The sequence below is a fragment of the Pleurodeles waltl genome, chromosome 11, assembly GCF_031143425.1.
Source record: "Pleurodeles waltl isolate 20211129_DDA chromosome 11, aPleWal1.hap1.20221129, whole genome shotgun sequence".
Lineage (NCBI taxonomy): Eukaryota > Metazoa > Chordata > Amphibia > Caudata > Salamandridae > Pleurodeles > Pleurodeles waltl.
Genome location: NC_090450.1, coordinates 978,582,734 through 978,602,457, shown reverse-complemented (window position 1 = coordinate 978,602,457; position 19,724 = coordinate 978,582,734).

Genomic DNA, 19,724 nt, shown 5'->3' with positions numbered 1-19,724 from the left:
CAAGTCCAAGAAGAATCTCCTTCAAAGCCCCCTGCATTGCCAACTGCATAATAGACAGGACCGGACCTATCTACCTAAAGTCGAAACTCTAACTCTGCCGACAAACGCCAAAGCCTCGATCCAAAATGGCTGCCTTCCTGGTCATTATTGGGAACTCTTTCTCTCTACAGGCATGAAAGCTTTGGGGCACACTCCCAAGGAGAATAAAGAGTCGCTAAGAACTCAGAAAAGGAAGGAACACTTGACTGAGCCCTAATCAGGACTTACACGACTCAGTCCACAAGTATAACCACTAATTCCTTTTGGGTTCCGGAGTAGCGTGCTACTCGGCGAAAAGTGATTTGACGCCTCGTCAGGGGTAGTAAGCCCTATATAAATACCATTACAATACAATACAATACAATTTGTTTTTCTATGTAATCTGCAAATCTATCCCTCACAATCTTTCTTATATTCCAATTCATACATATGATGGTGCTATACTCCACCATCACAAGTTTGGAGCACACCTCCATGCCTCATGTACAACCAGTAGGCAACACCAAGGTTACAACTGTGTTGGTCAAGCATGCACAGCAAATGGAGCAGGAGTTTAACTGACTGTCCAAAAATCACTTAGAGGCCTGGTCAAGTGGTAGTACTGCGCTCTACAAGTGTTTCTATAAAATGCAATAGAATTTGTTTGTCAATATTACTTTGAACTGTGGAGTCTCAGCAACATTTGGAACAGACTAAGAGTGTTTCTCTTTACAAATCTCCCTCAGACATGCGTTTGATTTATTTTCAGCACTAGGCCATGATTTTATTCCCCCTGGTGGACAGTAAGTACATGACCTGCAGCTCATCGCCAGCCAAAAATAAAATAATGTCATATGAGGAATTTAAAGCCAAATTATCTAAGAAATAGGGAGATACCTGCACCTCACAAAATAACCTCTATAATTTAGTCATGGAAGTCATTTAGTTCCAGATGTTTAAGCATGACCTATCTTAGACTTTGAAAGCGTGAAGTTGTTCCTCCATTTTTTAAGTATTTAATTTGGGGGCAGATGTACACCTCTATTTTGCAAATGCTCCGATATGTAAAATGGGATTGTTTGCAATGGAAAAATATGTTTTTCCTATATATGAATCACATTTTAGAAAATTATAAACCTTTACCGATTTCTAAGATGGTTTTGCCAGCAGATACCCATTTGCAAAGTTGAAGGGGCACGTGGTAGGCGACCCTATACTTCAATGGTTTGTGATAGGAATTCTGGTCGCAAACCATCCAAACGTTACTGACTCCCAAGGTTGGGTGGTAACTCATTCACGATTTGAAAACTGTGATATAAGTTTCTGGGGAGTGCACAGTGGTCGAGGAACCACAGCCAACAGTCAGTCTTTTAAATAAAAATAAAAATAAAAATATATATTTTTAAAAGCAGCCCCATTTCCATTAAGAGAAATAGATGATTTTAAAACATACGATTTATAACACAACTATCGACATGGAACTCTAATGACCCTTTTAGGCACCCATGCCTATCATTGTGACCAATAAGAGTAAGTCACACTTTGTGGCTTAATTAAAGAATGTTAATTAGGTAGGACGGATTGCAACTTTGGAAATTTGCAAAACGACATATGTTCAGTTTGTGAAATTCCATAATGGTTGCTAAACTACTGGCCGTAAATTACAACCAGTTCCTGCGACCAGCATGATAGTACATCTGGCCCCTTATCACTTGCTGTTCTAAAACTTTAACTAAAGCACCGACTTCCAGGATTATATGGGAAGAGGAAAAGGCCAAGACAATAAACAATGGCGCATATTTATAAGAAAGTGGCGCTTTGCTCCTGATGCACCACTTTCACTTTTCTTGCGTCGCCCCAGCCCCACCTAACAACACCCTGGTTGTGCCGTATTTACAGTACAGTGCACCATGGTGCACGTTAGGACACTTGCGTCAAAATTGTTGATGCTATTCTGCCGCTTTGCTGCACTAGAGTAAAAAATGCTGACGCTAGTGCAGCAATGCACAGGGATGCCCATTAAAATGGGTGCTGTGAGCAGGCATTAAAAATGACGGAAAAAACGGTGTAGTAAAATGTTGTAATTTTCACTGCGCCATTTTTTCGGGCCTCCCTGCGTCGGAACGCCTCCCTTGCATATATAATGCCTGATGCATGCATAATGTGGGGCAAGGGGTTGCAAAGTGGCGCAATGCAAGCGTTGCGCCACTTTGTAAATACGATGCGGGTGAAAAGCCACCATAGCGTAAAAAAAATGATGGTATGGCGGCTCAAGGTGGCGCTAGAGGCTTCTAGATATGCCCCAATGTTTATTACAAGACTTTTGATTTGTTTCTGCAGCTCTGCTTGCTTTCAAATTGAATATGTGCAGCTGTCATAATGTTTGATTTCAGCTCCTTTTAGATGGTTTAAAGCCATAACACGCTGCTCCAGTTCTCGGAGGAAAAGAAGCGAGGAAGCCAGAGAGGTCCACTCACAGCCGTTTGTTTATATAGCACCTCCGGAAGGGTTATTAAACTGGCCGATGGCCTGATGTTTCACATTAAAGTCTCCCTGACCCTCAGCACACCCCATCCATTACTCTGGTTTGTTCACAAAATGAACTTGTTATGACAAAGCCAATTGTTTGGCTTTTGCTATATAGACATTCATCACTAAAAGCCTTCCCTGACATATACAGAACATATGACGCCTGGGCAGTGGGAGATGCTAGGCGTAGAGTGGGAGATGCTAGGCGTAGACAGCAGCAGTAATAATCCCTCTTGTGGAGCAGATCACAAGAGATGCTTCTTGGGTCATATAGGTGAAAGCTTCACTTCCACTCACAAAGGTACAGACTGAACATGCGCACTGCAAACATAACACAACCACGCAGACCAAGGCAAGAGGAACTCACAACAACAGAGAACATGTGCAGCAAGGACAGCAGCTGTGCTATCTTCTCCCAGGAACATAATAACACAAGAAATAAATGTGCAAGCTTCCATCCCCTGCAGAAAGGAGTAGCCGAAGCAGCAGCAATGCAAGTGTGACACTCTCACAGGCACACACCCGTGCACCCAGCAGATCGAGGATGATCACGTAAGCAACACAAAACATGTGCAGCACAGACAGCAGGCTTGCAAGCTTCTGTCACACTCAGAACCTGTAGGGCACAGGCAGCAGCAGTGGACGCTCTGCTCATACAAATTTGATGTGCACTGAGGATAGGAGTGCAAGCTTCTGTCACATGTAGAACTGGTACAGGACAGTGTTAGACATGGCATCTTTTGGTGTGTTTCCCCTGTCTTTTTGCCTCTGACCTCCTGTTTTTATGGTACGCTGGACACTGTTTTTGTTGTTTTTTTTGTCTCTGTGCACTTTGCCACTGCTGATCAGTGCTAAAGTGCAAGTGCTCCCTATGTAAATTATATTGGTGACTGGGTTATCCATAATTGGCATATCTGATTTACTTGTAAGTTCCTAGTAAAGTGCACCAGAGGTGCCCAGGGCCTGTAAATCAAATGATACTAGTGGGTCTGCAGCAGTGGTTGTGCCATCCACACTAGTAGCCCTGCAAACATGTCTCAGACATACCACTGCAGGGGCTGTGTGTGCAGTTTTAAACTTCCAATTCGACCTGGCATGTGTATCCACTTGCCAGGCAGAAACCTTCCCTTTTACTACATGTACGTCACCCCTAAGGTAGGCCCTAGGTAGCCCCTTTGGCAGGGTGCAGTGTATGTTAGAGGTAGGACAATACTGATGTCTTTTACATGTCCTGACAGGGAAATACTGCCAAATTCGGGTTTCATTGTTGCAAAGCGTATCTCTCTCATAGTTTAACATGAGGACCGCCTTTAAATATATTTTAAGTACAATTTCCCATTGGGAGCAGATAGAGTTCTGGAGTTTGGGGTCTCTGAACTCACAATTTAAAAATACATCTTTTGGTAAATTTGTTTTTTAGATTGTCTGTTTTGAAAACGCCACTTTTAGAAAGTGGGAATTGTCTTGCTTAACCATCCTGTGCCTCTGCCTATTTGTGTATTCCGGTGCTCCATGCTGACACTTACGCCGCTGCCTGCACCGTGGCCTGAGGACACTGCTCATGAGGTACACAAAGCACTGCCCCATACTGCACCCCAGCCTTAGTCCACTGAAGCCAGACCCATTGACTCCAGTGTCATCAACAGAAGCCCCAGTGTGTACCGCAACGTGTGGGTGCCCAGTGCCATACTGCCGCCTTGGGCCTACCGATGACAGTGCTTCAGCAACAACGATGCTGCTGCCTGCACTGTGACCTGGCGACACTGCATGTCACACCGCCCCGTTTCACACTGCAGCCCTTGTCTCACCGGTGCCACAGGACTCCGTCACTGAGCCTCTGCCTGCACCGGGACCTGTGGGCACCGCACGTCGCATCGTCCTGCTTCGCACTGCAGCCCGAGACGAGTGTGACTTCAAGGGACCGATGGTCGCCCGCACCGACCTCCGGAACCAACGCCTGTGACACCAGCGACACCGCACTCCATATCTCATCGCAAGGATCACGACTTCCTGCATTTCCAAGGTACTGTTTTCCGGGTCTTCCTGACACTGTGGCTGGTCTGTGACTCTGCGGCCAGCCTGAACTGTTGGATTTGTTGTTCACGATGCTGTGATACCCCCAGATGGAGCTATTTACTTCAAGGAACAGTATTTTTAAGTTAATTCTTGCAGAATTCATATCTTAAATTATTATATGTTGGATTTTTCTAGTTTTTGTCTTATTTTACACAGGTAAATATTGGCTATTATTCTAAAACTGGTGTGGTGTCCTTTTATAGCATTTTCACTATATTATTGTGTGTTATGTCCAAATGCTTTACATATTGCTACTGAGATAAGCCTGACTGCTCGTGCCAAGCTACCAAGGGGGTGAGCAGGGGTTACCTGAGCTGAGTATCTCCCTTATCCTGACTAGAGTGAGGGTCCCTACTTGGACACGGTGCAAACCGACTGCCAACTAGAGACCCCATTTCTAGCAGACAGACAGCAGCAGTGGACACTTCCCTCATACAAATATGAGCTGCATCAAGGATAGGAGTGCAAGCTTCTTTGGCATGCAGCACCGGTTCAGGACAGGACACTGCTCCCATACAATTATGAGATGCATCAAGGATAGGAGTGCAAGCTTCTTTGGCATGCAGCACCGGTACAGGACAGGTTGCAGCAGCAGTGAAAACTGCTCTCATACAAATATGATGTGCACCAAAGATAGGAGGGCAGGCTTCTTTTGCATGCAGCACCGGGTCAGGACAGGCAGCAGCAGCAGTGGAAACTGCTCTCATACAAATATGGGATGCATCAAGGATAGGAGTGCAAGCTTCTTTTGCAGTCAGCACTGCTACAGGACAGATAGCATCAGCAGTGGAAACTGCTCTCATACAAATATGGATGCATCAAGGATTGGCATGCAAGCTTCTTTCGCATGCAGCACCGGTACAGGACAGGTAGCAGCAGCAGTGGAAACTGCTCCCATACAAATATGGGATGAGTCAAGGATAGGAGTGAAAGCTTCTTTCGCATGCAGCACCGGCACAGGACAGGCAGCAGCAGCAGTGGAAACAGCTCTCATACAAATATGGGATGCATCAAGGATAGGAGTGAAAGCTTCTTTGGCATGAAGCACCGGTACAGGACAGGTAGCAGCAGCAGTGGAAACTTCTCTCATACAAATATGGGATGCATGAAGGATAGGAGCGCAAGCTTCTTTGGCATGCAACACCAGCACAGAACAGGTAGCAGCAGCAGTGGAAACTGCTCTCATACAAATATGAGATGCATCAAGGACAGGAGTGCAAGCTTCTTTCACATGCAGCACCGGGTCAGGGCAGGCAGCAGCAGCAGTGGAAACTGCTCTCATACAAATATGGGATGCATCAAGGATAGGAGTGCAAGCTTCTGTCACATGCAGAACCGGTACAAGCTAGGTAACAGCAGTACAAGCAACCTTCACCCACAGAACAGATAGGGGGACAGCTCCAGTGGGCTGCCTGAGATGTGACACCTCAAATATAAGCATTATTGGCTTAGTAGTTGTCTCTGAGGGCCTAGGTTGGGTCTGCTATCTGTTTTTTTTTTCCTGTTCTGAGACAAGAATACAAGACAAACACCTTTGACCTTTGGTGTAAAATAGAGAAAAATACCCATGGCTGAATTCAAAATGTGAAAACAGGTAACCTGGAATAAATACCAGTTTCCCTGCTTGACCAAATTATGTGGTCCAATGCAAATATTTTAGTTTACAGAGCCTACTTTTTCTTAAAAAACTTCTAAATACTTGAGTTCAGTGTATGTGCTGTACAAGCATCATTTATGTTTGATTGAATACAATATGTTTCTCTCTTTATAATAAGAAGCTAGGTCATATTTATGGTTTACATGGCCACTGAGTTGTCTTTAGTTCACTAATGTCACTGTCATTAGAGGGTGAGCCATTAATAGTTCTAACAACCACTTCACTTCTAATAAATGTCTGTGCATGTAGTGCTATAATCTAATGTACTAAGGTAAAACGCTTCTGTGTGTTAAAGAAGTACACTTTTTTGAATTTTGAAGGGGTTATATCATATTTTTCCATTATTTTTGTTGCATGATATACATGCCATTGTTTTTATTGCTCGCTTCGTGCACAGGCTGTTACAGGTAAGCCAGACCAGATGACTGACTGCAAGTGGTGCTTTGTGCTTTTAGGCACTATACTTACATCTCTGGTAGTACTGATTGGATTTTTGTTATTTTGGTCTTATTTTATTTATTAAAATGTTCTCTATTTTTCTAAATTGGTGTGGGATTTTTTCATATTGTGTTTTTACTTCGTTACTGATTGTGTGCTGCATAAATACTTAACAGCTTGCCTCTAAGGTCAGCCGACTGCTTTTCTGCCAAGCTCCCAGAGGGTTAAGCACAGATTAATTCACTGACTTTTGTGGTTCACCCTGAAAAGGACTGCGGTTGTTGCTTGAGTAGGTTTCTCACACCTCAATCAATACTCAAATTTCTCACAATCACTCCCTGAACCCTTCCCAGGCAATGTCTGCAGAACCCCCTGGAAATTCTGTATCAAGAGACAAATGTTCATGAATTTGTGTCCTTTTCTTGGTAAAACATTGCACTTGCGTTTTAACCTGCTTTTAACTGAAGAGCTATAGGTGGATGAAAAAGCTGACTGCTGTGTCTACGTCTGCTCTCCTCCTATAGTTTTTGGGAATCCTGCCATCTTTAAGGAGGAGGCTTTCGGTGGACTAGTGCTCTATATGCCACCCACTACTTTACTATTTAGGGGCATCAACTGCACATCTGTGCCAATTGCGCAGCAAAAGAACACCAAAAGCAAATCCTCTGCGTCAGTTAGCATCTCAGAAGTGCCGGACACAGGGCTTGCTGTCCGTTGGGCCTCCATATTAGGTATACTCAAGGGGCCAGATGTACGACCATTTACTTTTGCGACTCGCGAATTGTCACAGACACATTTAGCGATTCCCAATGGGGCCGCAATGGACCTGCCTCATCAATATTCATGAGGCAGGTTGCAATTTGTGGCTCATTGGGAATGGGCTATAACACAGAGATGGCGGCCTGCTGGGGACAGCAGACCACCATGTCTGTGTTTGCTTTTAAATAAAGTAATTTATTTTTCTTTTGAAATGCAGCCCATTTTCCTCAAAGGAAAACAGAATGCGTTTCAAAAAGAAAAATTAAAAGTTTCTGTTTCATTAGGTCGAGCATGAGCGTACAGCCTCTTGTAAACTTTTAGTATACTTCTGTGGGCTTAAAGACATTTCATTTGTTCATTTCAGTGTCATTTGAAAATCCTTGCTTGCTACTGGTCAGTCATGCCTCTTTGTCCCACCTTTTTCTTTTTGGGAGCAGGGACTAACTACTGTAGAGATATGCAATGGTTCTTCTGCTCTTGGTTTCAGGGACTATTTTATTTTTTCTTTCTTGCTGGTGTTACAGTGCGGATGCTTCAGGCTGAGTTGTTTGAACTTTATTGCAGCATTCTTCCCTCACAAGCCCGAAAAGACCAACTGTTGTGCTCTCATCAAAGCTGCTCTCTTGTTTGAAAGATGACTGCACCATTTCTGCCTGTCTTTCCCATGCCCTCCCCCGACTTCACGGCCGCACGCTTCATGTTTAAGCATGGGGGTGCGTGCTGTAGAACTGGTAACCTTTTCATCATCACAGCACCCACTTCAAAGCTGTCTCGCTTTATCTTTAAGCAGCCCTGAAGTTGGTGTCGCAATATGAAATACTAACGAGTTCTACATCTCACACTATGTTTCTGGTGCACATTTGAACAAGGTTGTACCTTGCAGAAACAAAAGAAAGGTGCACGGCCACCATGAAGTGCGACCGCTGTGAACATGGAAGCCATGCGCCTTTCTTTTTTTTATGCAATGTACAAGCTTGTTTAAATATGCACCGTAAACATAGTGTGAGCTGGCATTCATCTCGCCGCTCTGAGATCCTGTCTACAGTGGGGAAAAAAGGGTGTTCACACATCACTATGAGGAATGCCGTGTTGTTTGTGTGTGGCAACCTTTTGTTTCTGAGCTGGGCAGGAAGTGACATATGTGGAAGTGCTGGTGTTGTTAGTCTGACTCACTGGGTCCACAGCTGCACCGGACCTTTTGACGTTGCCAGAATTCTTCACCTTCAGTCTGAGGACTATAGATTCTAGTATATGTATATATTCCCCGAAATGACAAAATTCTGATATGTAATGGCTACAAAACGTAACACCCCCTCCACGGGTAATATGTCCGTTACGTTTCCCAAAACAATTGTAACTCTACCCCCTTGCTATTGCTCGTGCACGATCTTACTCATGATGTCACATATGACATAATCAGTGACATCACCACCCAATGTAACCATATGTGCTAAGCGAATGCCAAATTTTGTGCAAGATCCCCGGTCGGCGACAAAGGTATAAACAATCCCAAAGTGCCTTCATAATGGATGCTTACAATGATAACTAAACAGTCTTCACTGCTGACTATAGAGAATACTCCATTTTCTTGAGTGACTGAGCTGTGCTTCAACAGCACCCCACATTACCGACCCTCCCATGCTTATGAACAATCACACCATTGTGTGTAGCACCAAGAATGCTGTGCTAGCCCCTCCGTAACAGCTTGAGTCAAAAATAAGGATATTCAGTCCACTGTCATACTCCAGCGGATAACTGCAGTGCTGTTTATTTTAGCTGTAAATACTATATGGGTTGCCATAATTATGCATTTAGCAGTAGGTGGTTTTGCTTTCTATGAATGGCGTGTTTGAAGTTGCGGCGCAATCTGTGTGGTCAGTCAGCTTTTTATAGATGACATACCGATCATTTCTTGGACCACAATAGCCTAATAGGTTGGTGGTTAAGCAACCTCTTCTGATGTTTCTGTCCAAGCATGGTCATTTCATGTCTCTTCTACTTGCCAAGAACTTTATGATGTGCTGCGGTTTTATGGTGGTAGATGAACATTTTGAGTCATATTGGAATTGTTGGTGAATGTTCATTGGCTTCCAGTTAAAGATTCTAGAACTTTCACTACTGGAAGTGCTCCACGGACATTCCAGGATAACATAATTATTCTAAGATTGTTGAAATGGTCGTCTTCTTTACTCCCAACTGCCTTGGGTTGATTAAGCAATTCATTTTTCCTTCAGTGCACAGGTATGTGATGTGACGGAGCTTTCAATGTATTTTTGTTCTGTTTTATTATAACAGTGTCAATTTAGCTCATGACATTTAGATTAAGGCCCTCATGACGAGTCCGGCGGTCCTAGGACCGCTAGACTCGAAGTGGCGGTCTGACGGCTGCCAAAGCGGTGGTCCTATTGCTTTGGCGGCGGTCAGACCGTCACATTATGACTGTGGCAGTTCGACCACGGTCAGACCGCCAGCACCGCCAGTTTCCCTCCACTGGAGGGACTGGCAGTGCTGGCAGTCATAATCTGCCAGAGCAGTGCTGCATGCAGCGCCACCCTGGGGATTACGAGCCCCCTCTCCACCAGGTTTCACATGGCAGTTGTACCGCCATGTAAAGGCTGGCAGAGAAGAGGGGCAGGGGCCCATGGGGGCCACTGCACTGCCCATGCACTTGGCATGGGCAGTGCAGTGGCCCCAATGGACAGCTCTGTTGCTCAGCAGACAGTGAAAAGCGTGACCGGTCCTGTTGCCCCCTATGCACCGCAACATTGCCACCGGCTCAATTATGAGCTGACGTCAATGTTGCGGGCTGTTTCCTGCTGAGCCAGTGGGTAGAAGCTCTGTTTCCGTCCGCTGACCCAGCAGGAAACTCGTAATAAGGGCCAGGGGAAGGTCACCGTACTGGCGGTGACCTGACCATGGGAGTTTGTCGGGTGGCCTTTTCTGCCCGCCAAACTCGTAATGAGGACCTAAATATCAGACCTTGGGCATACAGTGTCTTTCGTTTATCTCCTGGTGTTGGTTTCAAATGATACTATGCCTTACTCAAGAAAGAGGTGTAAGAGAAAGAACGCTGGGTGTTCTGACTTACCAATAACAAATGTGTCACATACAGTTTGTTATATTTTTGTATTTCAGGTGAAATGTGCCTTTCTGTTTTTTACTCTGTTGCGTGATTTTTCAGTCCTCTCTGGATGTGAAAACCCCATCTCCATGTACAATCTAACGTCCAAAGCACTTTTTATTTGGGGTCTTTTTGATTCTCTGGTCCCGTCGGTAACTCCTTCATTCTAAGTCCTCCAGGCAGTGCTGGAGCTGTGTCTCTGTTCCCAGTGGTAATTCCCCATTCTTAGTCCTGTAGACAGTGTTGTGTATCTGTTCATACATCCACTACACTACAAACCAAAACACATAGGTGAAAGACATTGTCATTTTCAATGCCAGTAGCTCTAACTCTGACAAACGCGAGACCTACTGCATTGCAAACCCTTGTGAAAGGGTAGGCACTGGTCTGCAGGACCTCTGCCTGCTCTTAAAAAACATTTGTACTACCATTCACATAGGCGAAGGGGGTCCCCAAAGGACCCCTTCCCATTTGCGACGAGCTTACCTCCTACTTGAAGTAGGCAGTAAACTGGGATTGTTTTACTACCGCATTCCAGTCTCAAAACAATCGTATATCCCACTCCGACTCACGTTTAGAAAGGGACGCACTTGGCATGCCCCTTCCTAATAGAGACTCGCAAACCCAATTTTTGCGAGTCAGTAATAGGTTACCGACTCACAAAATATGGTTTGCACATGCCAGAGGTTGTTTTAGCAGTCGCAAATGGACCAAATCTCGTACCTCTGGCCCAAGATGTGATTGCTTATATTGCATCCCTCAACTCTCTGATAACTCCACAGAGTTGATGAATGCAAACATAATGCTTTACACACTTAGAATACATTTGGCAAGGAACATTTGCTAAGGAAGATAAAAATGTATAGAAATCTGAACTAAAAACCTCGGCAGGTCGGCAAAAAAAAGAATATTACTCAAACAAAATGTCAGATCTATGCTTTCCCTTTTTTTTCTAAAACTGAGCTGGATGTTGTCACAGAGCTTTGTGAGTCCTTCTCAGCGTGTTGTTATGAAAAGGTAAACAATATTAGTACACATTTTAATAGAGACTACACTGGGAGAGTGGTACCCTCGAACCTTCAGGTTACTCTTCACTCCCATAGGGAGCACAAGCTTTTCTTTGTGGGTACCTTGAGAAGAGGTGCTCATTAAGCTGAGACAAAATGGATAAAAATGTAGTGGATCTTCAGGAACAAAGGGAAACAACGGATTGGTGTAAGGAAATGCTTCCTTGGCATGGTTACCCCCTGACTTTTTGCCTTTGCTGATGCTAGGTTTTGATTTGAAAGTGTGCTGAGGCCTGCTAACCAGGCCCCAGCACCAGTGTTCTTTCCCTATCCTGTACTTTTGTTTTCACAATTGGCACACCCTGGCATCCAGGTAAGTCCCTTGTAACTGGTACCCCTGGTACCAAGGGCCCTGATGCCAGGGAAGGTCTCTAAGGGATGCAGCATGTCTTATGCCACCCTGGGGACCCCTCACTCAGCACAGACACACTGCTTGTCAGCTTGTGTGTACTGGTGAGGACAAAACGAGTAAGTCGACATGGCACTCCCCTCAGGGTGTCATGCCAACCTCACACTGCCTATGCAGTATAGATAAGTCACCCCTCTAGCAGGCCTTACAGCCCTAAGGCAGGGAGCACTATATCATAGGTGAGGGCACCAGTGCATGAGCACTGTGCCCCTACAGTGTCTAAGCAAAACCTTAGACATTGTAAGTGCAGGGTAGCCATAAGAGTATATGGTCTGGGAGCCTGTCATACACGAACTCCACAGCACCATAATGGCTAAACTGAAAACTGGGAAGTTTGGTATCAAACTTCTCAGCACAATAAATGCACACTGATGCCAGTGTACATTTTATTGTAACATACACCCCAGAGGGCACCTTAGAGGTGCCCCCTGAAACCTAGACCGACTATCTGTGTAGGCTGACTAGTTCAAGCAGCCTGCCACACACCAGACATGTTGCTGGCCACATGGGGAGAGTGCCTTTGTCACTCTGTGGCTAGTAACAAAGCCTGTACTGGGTGGAGGTGCTTCACACCACCCCCTGCAGGAACTGTAACACCTCAAAGGCTCACCCCCTTTGTTACAGCACCAGAGGGCACTCCAGCTAGTGGAGTTGCCCGTCCCCTCCGGCCACGGCCCCACTTTTGGCGGCAAGGCCGGAGGAGATAATGAGAATAACAAGGAGGAGTCACTGGCCAGTCAGGACAGCCTCTAAGGTGTCCTGAGCTGAGGTGACTCTGACTTTTAGAAATCCTCCATCTTGCAGATGGAGGATTCCCCCAATAGGGATAGGAATGTGGCCCCCTCCCCTTGGGAGGAGGCACAAAGAGGGTGTACCCACCCTCAGGGCTAGTAGCCATTGGCTACTAACCCCCCAGACCTAAACATGCCCTTAAATTTAGTATTTAAGGGCTCCCCTGAACCTAGGAACTCAGATTCCTGCAACCTAAGAAGAAGAGGACTGCTAAGCTGAAAAACCCTGCAGAGAAGACGGAGACACCAACTGCTTTGGCCCCAGCCCTACCGGCCTGTCTCCCCACTTCTAAAGACACTGCTCCAGCGACGCTCTCCCCAGGGACCAGCGACCTCTGAATCCTCAGAGGACTGCCCTGCTCTAGAAGGACCAAGAAACTCCAGAGGACAGCGGCTCTGTTCACCCAAGACTGCAACTTTGTTTCCAAAGGAGCAACTTTAAAACAACTGCGTTTCCCGCCGGAAGCGTGAGACTTGCTACTCTGCACCCGACGCCCCCGGCTCGACTTGTGGAGAAACAACACTTCAGGGAGGACTCCGCGGCGACTACGAGACCGTGAGTAGCCAGAGTTGCCTCCTCTGAGCCCCCACAGCGATGCCTGCAGAGGGAATCCCGAGGCTCCCCCTGACCGCGACTGCCTGACTCCCAGATCCCGACGCCTGGAAAAGACTCTGCACCCGCAGTCCCCAGGACCTGAAGGATCCGAACTCCAGTGCAAGAGTGACCCCCAGGAGGCCCTCTCCCTCGTCCAGGTGGTGGCTACCCCGAGGAGCCCCCCCCTTGCCTGCCTGCATCGCTGAAGAGACCCCTTGGTCTCCCATTGATTTCAACGACAAACCCGACGCGTGTTTGCACACTGCACCCGGCCGCCCCGTGCTGCTGAGGGTGTACTTTCTGTGCTAACTTGTGTCCCCCCCGGTGCCCTACAAAACCCCCCTGGTCTGCCCTCCGAAGACGCGGGTACTTACCTGCTGGCAGACTGGAACCAGGGCACCCCCTTCTCCATTGAAGCCTATGCGTTTTGGGCACCACTTTGAACTCTGCACCTGACCGGCCCTGAGCTGCTGGTGTGGTAACTTTGGGGTTGCTCTGAACCCCCAGCGGTGGGCTACCTTGGACCAAAACTTGAACTCCGTAGGTGGTTTACTTACCTGCAAGAACTAACAAACTCTTACTCCCCCTAGGAACTGTGAAAATTGCACTGTGTCTAGTTTTAAAATAGCTATATGTGATTTACTTGAAAACTGTGTATGCTATTTTTATTATTCAAAGTTCCTAAAGTACCTACCTGCAATACCTTTCATTTAAAGTATTACATGTAAAATTTGAACCTGTGGTTCTTAAAATAAACTAAGAAAATATATTTTTCTATACAAAAACCTATTGGCCTGGAATCGTCTTTGAGTGTGTGTTCCTCATTTATTGCTTGTGTATGTACAACAAATGCTTAACACTACTCCTTTGATAAGCCTACTGCTCGACCACACTACCACAAAATAGAGCATTAGTATTATCTCTTTTTGCCACTATCTTACCTCTAAGGGGAACCCTTGGACTCTGTGCATACTATTCCTTACTTTGAAATAGTGCAAACAGAACCAACTTCCTACAATTGGTCACTGTCAGTTAAGGAATTTTGTCCTTATAAAAGCCATGATGTCTTGTATCATTTCCTTGCAGGCCATGCTACGCTAGTCATGTTGGAAGAAAACAAGCCAGCGCGCCCTCACAAACACGCGGCTATTGATGCTCAGTGACACCATTATCAAAGTATTGATTGAGAAGGTTAGTAGACCAAACACATCACCTCCGGCTTCCCCTGCACATGATATGTTGCTCTTCCGAGTCCGCGGATGATGGATCCGGTCTCTGGGCGCCTGGCCCAGCGGCGGCCAGGATTAGTGCTTCAATTAGGCGCTGATGGCTTTCCATTAGAAAATTGGTTTCAAAGAGCAATAAAAGCAAATGTTGTTTTGATTTCTAGATTTAATTACTTCCATCAGGACCCTATACAAGCTCATTAGTTTTCATGGCCTTAAATTCTTGGGATTATGATGCCCTTGTGCTGTTGCTGGGATACAACAGAGGTGTACATTTTCCACGGGCATTGCATCCAAGATGTCATACGCTGCTTCTGGAATGAGGTATGGGGTGAACGCCCGCTGCACGGCTGAAGTGAACTCTAGCTTGGGTGTCTTCCATCCCTGGGGGGGAAATTATTTGGGGTGGGGTATTAGACCAGCTGTGGATGGAGAGGGGTTGGGTGGTAAGACACCTCCGGCTGAAGAAGGGATTGTCTGGGGGAATAGCTGAGGATTGGCTGGTGGAATAGCTGAGGATTGAAGAGGGCCTTGAGTGGTGGAACAGCCGTGGCTGGAGTCGGGATGAGTTGTGGAACAGCTGAGGTTTGAAAAAGGATTGGGTGGTGGAACATATGAAGGTTGAAGAGGGTTGGGTGGTGAAACAGCTCGGGCTAGAATGGGTTGTGTGGTGAAATAGCTGGGGGTGCAGATGGGCTGGGCGGTGGAACAGTTGGGGCTGGAGTGGGTTGTGTGGTGGAACAGCTGGGGTGGAGTGGAACTGAGTTGTGGAACCACTGAGGGTTGAAGAGAGGTTAGGTAGTGGAACATCTGAAGGTTGAAGAGGGGTTGAGTGGTGGAACAGGTGGTGCTGGAAAGGGATTGAATGGTGGAACAGCTGTGAGATGAAGAGGGGTTGTATGGTGAGAAAGTGGTGAGTTGGAGAGGGGTTGGGTGGTGGAACTGCTGGGGATGGAGAGGGGTTGGGTTGTGGAACAGCTGGGGTGGAGATGAGCTGGGTGGTGGAACAGCTCGGGCTAGGTGGGGCTTGGGACGGGTTTGGGTGGTGGGACAGGAGGGAGTGGGGACGGGTTGGGTGGTGGAACAGGTGGGGCTTGGGACGGGTTGGGTGGTGGGACAGGTGGGAGTGAGGACGGGTTGGGTGGTGGGACAGGTGGGGCTTGGGACAGGTTGGGTGGTGGGACAGGTGCGAGTGGGGACGGGGTGGGTGGTGGAACAGTTGGGGCTAGGAATGGGTTGGGTGGTGGGACAGGTGGGGGTGGGGATGGGTTGGGTGGTGGAACAGCTGGGGCTAGGGACGGGTTGGGTGGTGGGACAGGTGGGAGTGGGGACGGGTTGGGTGGTGGGACAGGTGGGGCTTGGGACGGGTTGGGTGGTGGGACAGGTGGGAGTGGGGACGGGTTGGGTGGTGGAACAGCTGGGGCTAGGGACGGGTTGGGTGGTGGGACAGGTGGGGGTGGGGACGGGTTGGGTGGTGGAACAGCTGGGGCCAGGGACGGGTTTAGTGGTGGAACAGCTGGGGTGGAGAGGGCCTGAGTGGTAGAACAGCTGGAGGTGGAGATGAGTTTGGTGGTTGAATAGCTGGGGATGGGGGTGGTTTGAGTGGTGGAACAGCTGAGTGTTGGAGAATGGTTGGGTGGTTGAAAGGCTGTGGGTTGAAGAGGTATTAGTTGGTGAGACAGCTGGGGCTGGAGAGAATAAAGGGGGCACTCCATGTGTACCAACAGAAGGTGGTAGATGAATCCTCCCTGCTGCTTGGAAATGGTAACTTTTCCACACTAATCCTGTGAGAGTGTAATAGAGGCACCTGCTTGACCCTACACCCTCTTGCACGTGAGTGGGGATGCAAGTATCGTGAGTTATGGAGGCAAACTTCCTGCAAGACAACCAGCTTCTCGCCTCGGACGAAGCCTGGTCAGGAGTATCCCTTTATGTGATGCAACAAATTCTGCAATATTCAGATTAACTCTCACCAATCACGGTCAAGAAATAAAAAATCGTGAGTTGATATTCAGAACGTCTACACCTGTAAGTTTAGACCATCAAGGTGTACCCGTTAAAGCAATTAATACCTTTATTCTCCTGACTTTGGTTCATGCAATCACTGGCCATTGTTTCTTGTGAAAAGAGTGCAGTCTTGCAGAGCTGGGCCTGCCCTCGTGTTTATTGTGTACGTTCGGTCCTTCTTCTGACATGAGTAAAGCAAGCAACATAGGGGGTCATTCTGACCCCGGCGGGCGGCGGGAGCCGCCCGCCTGGAGGGAACCGCCAGAAGACCGTAACGCGGTCAAAAGACCGCGGCGGTCATTCTGGGTTTCCCACTGGGCTGGCGGGCGACCGCCAAAAGGCCACCCGCCAGCCCAGTTGGAAACAGCCCTCCATGAGGATGCCGGCTCCGAATGGAGCCGGCGGAGTGGAGGATGTGCGACGGGTGCAGTGGCACCCGTCGCGTATTTCAGTGTCTGCAATGCAGACACTGAAATACAAAGTGGGGCCCTCTTATGGGGGCCCCTGCAGTGCCCATGCCATTGGCATGGGCACTGCAGGGGCCCCCAGGGGCCCCACGACACCCCTCACCGCCATCCTGTTCCTGGCGGGCGGAACCGCCAGGAACAGGATGGCGGTGAGGGGGTCGGAATCCCCCATGGCGGCGCAGCAAGCTGCGCCGCCATGGGGGATTCCCAGGGCAGCGGAAAACCGGCGGGAGACCGCCGGTTTTCCTGTTCTGACCGCGGCCGAACCACCGCGGTCAGAATGCCCAAGGGAGCACCGCCAGCCTGTTGGCGGTGCTCCCGCGGTCCCCGGCCCTGGCGGTATTTACCGCCAGGGTCGGAATGACCCCCATAATGTGTTTGCAGAACAAAAGCCCTACATTTTAGAAATGAGATAAGATTATGAGTTCACGAATAACCCCTCCCCCCAAGCAATAGAAATAGCGTCATGCAATTGCAAAACACGTTCAGAAAAAAATCGATTTTTGGTACACTTGCATATTTATTACACCAGTCAATATATTGAACAATGTAATACTGAAAAGATGTGCCCCATCGTTCAGTTCGCTCAATGTTCTTGATAAAATGATAGCCACCCTGGGAGGATTTAGTGAGAGTTTGGGCATTTGTTTTCAGATCTCAATTGGTATGCACTGTTTACAAGGGAACTTGATGCAGTTTCTGCTCGAGTTGAGAAAGTAGTCAGTGAAACTGAATGAAAATATATTTTCAAAAGTAGCCATCCTTTGAAAGGTGCAATTGTCATGGATCACACATAGTTAGTCCACTTAAGATGCCTTGGTAACTTTGTTAGATTACAAAGGAAATAGGCCTGAGTGGATCTTGCAGAGATTCAATCTGCAGAATTCTGCAGAGTTACATAGAAAGGAGATTCCATGGAGTTCCCTGAGTGGGTGGAATTCAGGCACCTTGCTCTGCTCACGCTGATTTTTAGTGCCAGGAACTTGTTCCAAGCTGTAAAAATTAGCACAAACAGCATCTCACTGAGGGCCAGAGGGCTCTGCTTCTTTCTGCCATCCGATTTTCTACTTGAGCGGAAACTTTCTCAACATGAATGGTCGGAACCTGACGCCACCGCCTGGGTTGAGAAATCTCGTCGGGAGGTGTTCTAGCACCCAGAAATCACACTAAGGGACGCAAATTCTCACTTGTGCTTGCCAACATAAGGTTGGCAAGCCGCAGATGAGAAAAAACTCTACCACGCAGCGATTAGCAAAGTTTTGCCGGAACACCGCATTCCAAGCAAAACACACACTGGCCAAAACTCTGCAAATTCCGATGGTGGAGTGGAATTTTTTGGCCACCCCTAATTAAGGAAACCACAACTTCTTTTTGTTCACATTGGACCACCAACTAAAGTGTATTTCCAACAGCAAATGTCTTGGAAGTTTGCAATTTTACATTAATCCTCAAAAAGAAACCTCGGTGTATGGGTTAATTTGGCTTGAGGGGAAATTAAAATACTGAACATTTTTACTGATCTACTATCTTCAAACCTCTGCACTTGGGTTCCGGAGTAGCGTGCTACTCACCACAAAGCACTATAATGTCTCATCAGACCATATAAATACAATTTACAATCACAACTTCAAGTTTATATGCAGCTTCAGGAGTCCAGAAACATGGTAGCTTCATACATTTTGTAAATTAAATATCTCAGGGATCCAGACGAGGCTTCTCATACTTGCATTTAATTTACATATGATCATATGTTGTGAAGTTGAATAATAGATGTTAACTATGCATCCTTCCTAGCAGGTACCTCATCCGTGACAATAGGCATTCCTTTTTACCTTTCCATGTTATGTGTTAGGTTACATTGTATTGATTTTTGTTGCGTTTTGGTACATTGCCATGTCTTGTTATTTGATTGTATATCTGTCATCTACACTGAGAGACAACAAAGGTGGAATGAGCTTTGTGAGTAGAAAGATCTCCCTCAAAATACTCACACAACACCAGTAGACTATGTAGTAGTGCATTGTGCGTAGGTAAGATTACACAACCTGTTGACTGGACAGAAAGGAAGAGGGACACAGAAGAGGCAAGCAGGAGACCAGAGAGTGAAGAGGTATGAAGTGTTGAGGGCTGGGCCATGGGAAGTCCCAAGGAAGCAGGGTCCGCCTACCACTCTGGCAATACCTGCACTCAGACTTCATCAATGGCCTTACCTGGATCCATGCACGCCCATATGGGTCCAGATGATGAAAAGGGAGTTGGATGGGTTTAGGTATTGTTGTTAATAGCTACGCTCACTTTCATCTCCCTGGGCGTTCTTATTTGGGAGGCCAGAAAAACCAGGATTGAGGGCTCCGTATGCTGTAGTGTAGAGGGCTAATCATTTGTCCTCATCTAAACTATTTTGGCCTGGATTAGGCATCCAGAGTTTTAGACCTCAACTTAAGTTCCCTATTGGCTTGGGCCCGTAGTGGTCCCTATGGTCTTGATATGACAAGGGTTTGTGACCAACAAGGGCTTGCATTTTGGGTACATTTCAGAGGAAAGGAAAGATGGAGGGAACATAC